This window comes from Mus caroli, chromosome 6, assembly GCF_900094665.2.
Source record: "Mus caroli chromosome 6, CAROLI_EIJ_v1.1, whole genome shotgun sequence".
Classification (NCBI taxonomy): Eukaryota; Metazoa; Chordata; class Mammalia; order Rodentia; family Muridae; genus Mus; species Mus caroli.
In genome coordinates this window covers 128,717,700-128,727,459 of record NC_034575.1, presented here as the reverse complement: position 1 = coordinate 128,727,459, position 9,760 = coordinate 128,717,700, and the positions used below count along the sequence as shown (strand labels likewise).

At 39.9% G+C, this 9,760-nt stretch overlaps 1 pseudogene; it reads right to left on the bottom strand.

The window, feature by feature from the left end:
• Positions 1–524: 524 nt before the first annotated feature.
• LOC110296528 lies at positions 525–2,806 on the bottom strand (annotated as a pseudogene).
• Positions 2,807–9,760: the final 6,954 nt, after the last annotated feature.

The following is a 9,760-nucleotide window of genomic DNA, read 5'->3' as shown; positions in this document are numbered from 1 at the left end:
CAATTTTGGTCAGCAATTATATTTAAAATAACAAAAAACATCTATTAACAACTAAAATCTAAGACCACTGGTATATAGTGAAATAATATAAGAAGACTTAAAGATATGAAACAAATCATTCTGGGAAACTTATAGTCACATTTTCCCCACTAGAAATCCCACAATATTCTCTCATTGGTTATTTCATTGTAATAACCTTAATGATATTAATAAGCACAAAGGATTTTAGGCCATCTAACCAAAGGCTCTATGGTATCTTTCTTTTTTTTTTTTCTGGACAGTTGGAACATCAAAGGATTTATTATCGTTTGCAGATGAGATAAACGCACCACCCCATACCTGAAAGGCTTTAAAAACCCTTTTTAGATTGTACCTTGGCACCAGCGGCCTCTTTTTTGCATCCGTTTCTAGTAAAGTCGGCAACCCTTCCCTCCGTATCAGTCCTCACTGCTGCTGCTTTATCACCACTCACAGAGCAGCAATGTTTGCAAGGATGTGCAAATGCTGTGGTCCACTCACACGGGTTAGTCTCCACCTTCCTCTTTCTTCTTCTCTTCCTCAAAGCTGTCTTCAAATCCTTCACTGTCTTCCTGGTCTTCGTCACCTTCTATCGCTGTGTCCCACTGTGGGTGGTTTTCTGGCACAGGCTTGGCCTCATGAACCTCCAACTTCAGTGGTTTAATCTGATCCAAGCCCATATAGGAGTCTGATCTCAGGAACACTGTATACTGATAATTTCCAGGCTTGCCGGGTGCGGGAAACTTGAGTTCTACCTCTTCTGTATCCTTCAGTGTGCACACATGGATATTAATGTTTGTTCTTTCCTATCTGCAATATAAAGCCACCCCCACTCTTGTTTTTCCTCAGGAAAGTAGAGACTATAGACAGGGTGTGTTATCTTTGACTTGGTCTCCAGAAGAGCTCTCTCTTTCCTCTGTATACTCTGTTGTAACTCTTGCCACTCTGCTTCATCATCTTTGCTTTGTTTCTCATCTTGCTCTCTATCAGACTCCCTGTCACTACCATCGTCTTTCTCACTCTGCGAATCTCTATTGGTTTCTTCCTCTTCAGAATCACTGCCCTTGTCAGAAATGTTGTCTTCTTCCTCCTTTATTGCAGCTTCACTCCCAACAACTCCATTTGCCTGCTTTTGCTTCTGCTGCTTTGCCTGAGTAAGGGCACAGTTGTGGGTTTCTTTTTTAAAGGCTTCTTTTTTTTTTTTTTTTTTTTTGGATTTGGGCATTTTCTTGGGTCCTTTGTTCTTCTGCTGCCATCCTCCTTTTGCCTTGATCTTGTTGGCATCACTCTGCCCATCTTCTGTAGGCTGTTCCTAGGCGGCGCAGATGGACTGCTCCTTTTCAAACACTTCAGCCATGGTCTGCCTCGTCAACTTAACCAACACTGTAACTATGGATCCTACTGTGATGTTGTTGCCATCTTCATCATCCAAGACCTGTGACTTTATGTCCATGGTCACATACGGGAAACTCCCAAGGACTGCCATGACCTCTTCATAATTTTCATCTTCAAGGAAGTGTAGCAGACTATGACGATCTGATTCTTTTAAACTAACCAAATCCTGGATAGTTTTAATTTTGTACTTTTTATGATTCGAGGCTCTCCTAAGATTGTCCTCTTCAATATGGGGGAGCTGTAGAAGGGGTGACTTAAACTGCTGGAGCCCCTGAACAGCCATCTGGGAAAGCTTCATACAGTTTTCTAAGGATGCCAAAGTTGGAGCACGAAACTCCCTTTCTTCACGGCTCCACGCCATTATTATTAGCTGGCAGATTACATTAACCATTTCTTGAAGCAGAGCAGGACATTTTTTCAGCATGAACTGTTGATCTTCTTCCAGTGTCTCAGGAATTTTCATTCTAGCAAGATGAGACAGTAAAAGAACTCTGGCCTTCAGGCTGTATGGACAGGTGAGTGGAGGTTCATTCTTTAAATTTATGCTGCCAATTTCCCTGATTAGCTGTGGTATTAAAATATTATCTGTTGGCCTGCTTGTGGAATCTTTATTATATTGAGGATCAAATTCAGAAGCTCCAGCTAAAACCATGATGAGACGTTTCATATCCATATTTCGAGTTTTATAAACAAAGTATGTATAAATCTGTGTTGTACGTATTAGAATCTGGTCTCCACTATATCGTATTGACCGATACCACCAAGAGCCCACTAAAACAGGAAGAATAACCATAAAAGCCAATCCATACACAAGTAAAACCAGAATTGAATTTTTCTGGTCAACTATCCAAGCTGGCAAAGCAATTCCAAAGCTTGTCGCTTGAGGCCCATCTGGATTTCCAAATTCTTCCCAATTTTTCCCAGACTCTTCATCTGTTAAAGCTGCATACGCTTTTGCTATCCTCATGAACATGACTTCATCACCTCCTTTATCTGGATGATATTTAAGTGACAACAAGCGATACTGTTTCTTAATTTCTGCCACTGTTGCTCCAGGATCCAAATTTAGTACTTCATAAGGATTGTACTCTTGATATTCTCGGTCTGTTTTGGAAACTTTGTATGCAAGAAATAAGAACAGTGCCCATCCTGCAAGCAGAACTATTTTCTTTACTGTAGGAATAATATTTGGCTGGGGTTTTAATAACCGTAAACGATACCACATACATCTTCCATATACTTTTCTGATATTCTTTAATCGAATTTGCTCCGCGTTCTGGTCTCACGGCCAGAGGTAGTAGGTGGTGGGGATCACGATGAGCACCACGAAGGAGGTGAGGAAGTAGAAGAAGGTGTTCCCACTGTCATCCTGCTGGAACTGCTGGCCTGCCATGGCTCCACCACCTCCGCCGCGCTCCCCTCACCGGCGCCACCACGACACACCCCCCCCCCCCCCCCCCCCCCCCCCCCGCGTTGGGCTCCGGCTCCCGGTTCCCTGGCCACGTGTGGAGTAGCTCGGACACCGCCGCCGCTGCCTCTCCTTCCCGCCCCCACGCCGCTCTCACTGGTATCTTTCTTTGTAGGATATGTTCTTTGATTCTAGAATAATGTCTCAGTTTGAGGAGATCAGAGTTAACCCTGTACTGTACTTTGTCAATGTTGTCCATACCCATTACATACCTGAGCAGAACTTACTGATTGGCATAAAAAGTTTTCAAAATATCCTATGTATATATGTATGTATGTATGTATGTATGTATGTATGTATGTATGTGTATATATATGCATGCCTTGATAGATGGAGGCTTTGCTGTAGCAATTGAATTATTGAATATCTTCATTTAATGATAAATTAACTTTGCAACATACAATCTAATTAGAGTCTTTAGAACATCATTGCATGTACAGACAACTTGAGTGCACATATTCCTATCTCTCCCCCAAATTTTAATGCAGTTACATGCAATTTTCAGTCCCTCCAATCAGGCATAACTTAATATTATACAGGAATTTAAATTAGGCTCGAATCCCAATGAGAATAAAGATGCACGGAGCATCTTGTCTGATAGAGACACAACATATCAGAACACTCAGAGTTCAAGGGCACCATCCTTCTGTTAATTTTTATTGAAGAAGATGCCTTGCTTCCTACAACATAGCCTTGAGATAAGCTTCAGAGCCTCTTCAAAGATGGTGTTTGTTCTGCTCATAGCCAATTTGATGTCCCTGAGCTCAAATCAGTATGAGTGAAGACAGTATGAGAAGTATGGAGAGGAAAATGGAAAGTAGCAATGTGATGAAACACTTCCTTGTTGAGTTCCTACCACAGAGTACTATGAGTTATCTCATCTCTTCATTTGAAAACCTTATTAAAACACATTGAAAACACAGTAAAGTGGATGTGATAGTGCATGTGTTAAATCCCACAACCATGGAGAAAGAGGCAAGTGAATTTCTGTGAGTTTTAAATCAGCCTGGTATACAAAGGAAGCTATATGACAGCATGGATGTTATACAGAAAAGAAAACTGCTCCTAAAAGTTAACACCAATAGTAGATGAAAAAGGTAAGTTTTAATTTTCAGTGATCTCTCTAACCTATCAGGATGCCTGAGCAAATGGCAGTGTGGCTGGAAGGAAAACTGCCATGAAACTATTTGTCATAATTAGAGCAGACAATGAGAATGATGGAAATTCATTTTATTAGATATTTTCTTTATTAACATTTCAAATGCTGTCCCCTTTCCAAGTTTCCCCTCTGAAAACCCCTATTCCCTCCCTCCCTCCCCATCAGGCCACCCTCTCCTTCTTCCTGGTCCTGGCATTCCCCTATACTGGGACATTGAGCAGTCACAGGACCAAAGGTCTCACCTCCCACTGATAACTGACAAGGCTATCCTCTTCTTCACAGGTGACTGGAGCCATGGGTCCCTCTATGTGTATTCTTTGGTTAGTAGTTTAGTCCCTGGTAGATCTGGAGGTACTGGTAGGTTTGTATTGTTGTTCCTCCTATGGAACTGCAATTCCCAATCTTTTTTTATGATATATATATCATAAATATCATATATATATACTTTTTATTAGGTATTTATTTCATTTACAATTCCAATGCTATCCCAAAAGTCCCCCACACGCTCCTCCACCCACTCCTCCACCCACCCACTCCCACTTCTTGGCCCTAGCATACCCCTGTACTGAGGCATATAAAGTTTGCACGACCAATTGTCCTCTCTTTCCACTGATGGCTGACTAGGCTATATTCGGATACATATGCAGCTAGAGACACAAGCTCCGGAGGTTACTGGTTAGTTCATATTGTTGTTCCACCTATAGAGTTGCAGATCCCTTTAGCTCCTTGGGTACTTTCTCTAGCTCCTCCATTGGTGGTCCTGGGATCCATCCAATAGCTGACTGTGAGCATCCACTTCTGTTTTTGCTAAGCCCTGGCATAGTCTCACAAGAGACAGATATATCAGGGTCCTTTCAGCAAAACCTTGCTAGTGTATGCAATGGTGTCAGTGTTTGAAGGCTGATTATGGAATGGATCTCTGGGTATGGCAGTCTCTACATGGTACATCCTTTCGTCTCAGCTCCAAACTTTGTCTTTGTAACTCCTTCCATGGGTGTTTTGTTCCCAATTCTAAGAAGGGGCAAAGTATCCACACTTTGGTCTTCATTCTTCTTGAGTTTCTGTGTTTCACAATTTGTATCTTATATCTTGGGTATTCTAAGTTTCTGAATTAATATCCTCTTATCAGTGAGTACATATCACGTGAGTTCCTTTGTGATTGGGTTACCTCACTCAGGATGATGCCCTCCAGGTCCATCCATTTGCCTAGGAATTTCATAAATTCATTCTTTTTAATAGCTGAGTAGTACTCCATTGTGTAAATGTACCACATTTTCTGTATCCATTCCTCTGTTGAGGGACATCTGGATTCTTTCCACCTTCTGGCTATTATAAATAAGGCTTCTATGAACATAGGGGAGCATGTGTCCTTCTTACTGGTTGGAACATCTTCTGGATATATGCCCAGGAGAGGTATTGCTGGATCCTCCTGTATTACTATGTCCAATTTTCTGAGGAACCGCCAGACTGATTTCCAGAGTGGTTGTACAAGCTTGCAATCCCACCAACAATGGAGGAGTGTTCCTCTTTCTCCACATCCTCGCCAGCATCTGCTGTCACCTAAATTTTTGATCTTGGGCATTCTGACAGGTATGAGGTGGAATCTCAGAGTTGTTTTGATTTGCATTTCCCTGATGATTAAGGGTGTTGAACATTTTTTCAGGTGCTTCTCAGCCATTCGGTATTCCTCAGGTCAGGATTCTTTGTTTAGCTCTGAGCCCCATTTTTTAATGGGGTTATTTGATTTTCTGGAGTCCACCTTCTTGATATATATATATATATATATATATGATATTAATCCCCTATCTCATTTATGATAGGTAAGATCCTTTCCCAATATGTTGGTGGCTTTTTTTGTCTTATTGACGGTGTCTTTTGCCTTACAGAAGCTTTGCAATTTTACGAGGTCCCATTTGTCGATTCTTGATCTTACAGCACAAGCCATTGCTGTTCTATTCAGGAATTTTTCCCCTGTGCCCATATATTCGAGGCTTTCCCCACTTTGTCCTCTATAAGTTTCAGTGTCTCTGGTTTTATGTGGAGTTCCTTAATCCATTTAGATTTAACCTTAGTACAAGGAGCTAGGAATGGATCAATTCACATTCTTCTACATGATAACCGCCAGTTGTGCCAGGAACATTTGTTGAAAATGCTGTCTTTTTTCCACTGGATGGTTTTAGCTCCCTTGTCAAAGATCAAGTGACCATAGGTGTGTGGGTTCATCTCTGGGTCTTCAATTCTGTTCCATTGGTCTACTTGTCTGTCTCTATACCAGTACCATGCAGTTTTTTGTCACAATTGCTTTATGGTACAGTTTTAGGTCAGTCATGGTGATTCCCCCAGAGGTTCTTTTATCCTTGAGAAAAGTTTTTGCAATCCCCAATCTTGATGAATATTAGATGCAGACCAACCAGATAAATGAGAACACATCTAAGGTGATTTTGCAGACTGAGAATCAGGCAAGAAATCTTACCCTCTCAAATGTGTTACCAGAATGCAATTTACAAATTTCCCTGAAAGAGAACAGTAATTTAGATACTACAGTTTATGTATTCACATTGCATAAAGAAGATGGAAATGGGAGCATACTTATGAATCTCTAAGGTCAATATAGTAAAAATGGCCATGCTACCAAAGCAATCTGTAGATTATATTGTATCCCCATTAAAATTCTAATAGTTTTTCATAGACCTTGAAGAAGCAATCATCAGCTTCATATGGGAACATATACACACAAACACACACACACACACACACACACACACACACACACACACACAGAGTGAGGTGGTTTGTCAGAAACCTGGGAATTGATCTACTTGATGTTACAGCTATACCATGATTATGCAAATACCCAAAGTCAATTCATGCTATTTCACAGAGACTAGCTCTACTATGTTTATGACTCTTCTATTCATAATAAAGAGAAGTTGGAAATAATCTAGATACCACTCAACAGAAGAATGAATAAATAAATTGTAATTGTATTGAATTTGCACAATAGATTATTAATCTGCCATTAAAATGAAATCATAATAATCACAGATAAATGGATGTAACTAGAAAAAATATCCCACACAGAAAGAAAATTATGCCAGGCATTTAATTAAATGCAGATATTAGCTGTTAAGTCAATGACAACTAAGCTACAATCCATAGAACCACAAAAGTAAAATATAGAGAACCAGACCAGAAGGAACAAACAGTTCTACTGAAGAATAATATATATATATAATAGCTATGGATGAATTGAGTGTAGGGGAGACTGAAATGGCTGCATCAAGTCAAAAAGGGAAACTAGAATGAGCAAGGAAATACAAAGAGATATATGTAAAATAAATGGCCCATTAGAGGGGTGTCTTAGTCAGGGTTTCTATTCCTACACAAACATGATGACCAAGAAGCAAGTTGGGGAGGAAAGGGTTTATTCAGCTTACTCTTCCACATTGCTGTTCATCACCAAAGGAAGTCAGGACTGGAACTCAAGCAGGTCAGGAAGAAGGAGCTGAGCAGAGGCCATGGAGGGATGTACTTTACTGGCTTGCTTTCCCTGGCTTGCTCAGCCTGCTCTCTTATAGAACCCAAGACTACCAGCCTAGAGATGGTCCCACCCACAAAGGGCCTTTCCCCCTTGATCACTAATTGAGAAAATGCCTTGCAGCTGGATCTCATGGAGGCATTTCCTCAACTGAAGCTCCTTTCTCTGTGGTAACTCCAGCTGTGTCAAGTTGACACAAAACTAGCCAGTACAAGGGGTAATATTGAAACCCAATGTAATAAAAATTTTCTTAAAATACATGCATGTATGAAGGTGATGTAAATGAAATTACCAAACAACAGGAGTGACAGAGCACTAACTCCCAATCTCTTATCACTAAATATAAGCTCTTATCATACATTATATTGGTAATGTTTAATTGAGTTCTTGGCCAAACAGATCCTATAAGAACACAGGAATGCCAAAAGAATCTAAGGTGTTGCCAAGAGTACTTGCTGCTCCTCACAAACTGACAACAAGACCCTGTAGGATTAGATTTTTCAAAAACTATTTTAGGTAGAATATTTTAATACTTCCACTTCCCTTCTAGCCCACCAAATGTAGGTAAAAGGAAGGGTTAATAGGAAATGGGGGTTGTAGAAAGAGTTTTAAATAATTATTTAGGAAACTTTGAATCTTTGTCAGCTGACCAATTCAATAGTGAAACACCACAAAAATAGGAATCAGCAACAGTAGTCCACTCCTCTCTGCAAACACCAAACACAAATCTGTAGCAGAAGATTCATCCAAAAGAAACTATAAGGCTCTACCAATTGACAAGAGTCCTTGGAAGCATCAAAAAGCAGCAGGAATACCACCAAAAGTTCTTTGTTGCATGTATCTCTATGAACTCACAACAAACAAAAATCATCTAAGAATGAAAGATGAACCAATGCACAAACATCATCAGCAAAGATGGGCCTCAGAGAAGCCTAACAAAAACCAACAAAGACTTGCAACTTGAACCAATACAAGAGTCTTGTTCACTGTCTATTGAGTTATACTTGTACTCTTTCCAAACATCACATATGCTTTCTAGTGTCCAGTACAGCAAAACAACGCATTCCCTATCACCAGACAGCTTCTAGAAAGAAACCATATCTCTTCTCAGCAAAAAAAAAAAAAAAAAGAAAAATTAAAGTTGCAATAAAAAATGAATCTTAGGCCAGGATAAACATCACCCCAGAAGAGCAAGATATGAATCTAAAGTCACTACTCACGATGACAGAGGTGTATAAGAAGAACATAAATAATTCCCTTAAAGAAATACCTGAGAACACAGGTAAAGAGCTAGAAGCACTTAAAGAGGAAACACAAAAATCCCTTAAAGAAATACAGGAAAATACATTCAAACAGGTGAAAGAATTGAAAAAACCATCCAGGTTCTAAAAATGGAAGAAGAAACAATAAAGAAGTCACAAAGGAGACAATGCTGGAGATAGATAACTTAGGAAAGAAGTCAGGAGCCATAGATGCAATCATCACCAACAGAATACAAAAGACAGAAGAGAAAATCTCAGGTGCAGAAGATACCATAGAAAACATTGACACAAAAATCAAAAAAACAAATACAAAATGCAAAAAGCTCATAAGCCAAAACATCCAGGAAATCCAGGACACAATGAGAAGACCAAACCTAAGGATTGCGAGTATACACAAGAAGGAAGATTTCCAATGTAAAAGTCGAGTAAACATCTTTAAAAAATTATAGAAGAAAACTTCTCCAAAATAAGGAAAGAGATGCCCATGATCATAAAAGAAGCCTACAGTACTCCAAATAGACTGGACCAGAAACAAAATTCCTCCTGTCACATGATAATCAAAATACCAAATACACAAAAAAAAGAAAGAATATTAAAAGGGAAAAAGGTCAAATAACATATAAAGGCAGACATACCAGAATTACACCAAACTTCTCACCTATCCCATGAAAGACCCCCGAAGGGAGACCCTCACTCAAGTCTCGGGACAGCCGTGAACCCAAGAAGACACTGAGACTGAACTCAGAATATAGGAAGGAAGATTTAATAAAGGCACAACAAGAAAGCACATGAACCAGAGCTCTGGGGTCGAAACTCATACACCAGGCATGGTGTAGAGGAGAATCGATCACGACCCAAATTTTTCACAGGCTTATATAGGAAAAAGCCAAGGGGGGAGCAGGGTAGGAAAAGTACAAGTT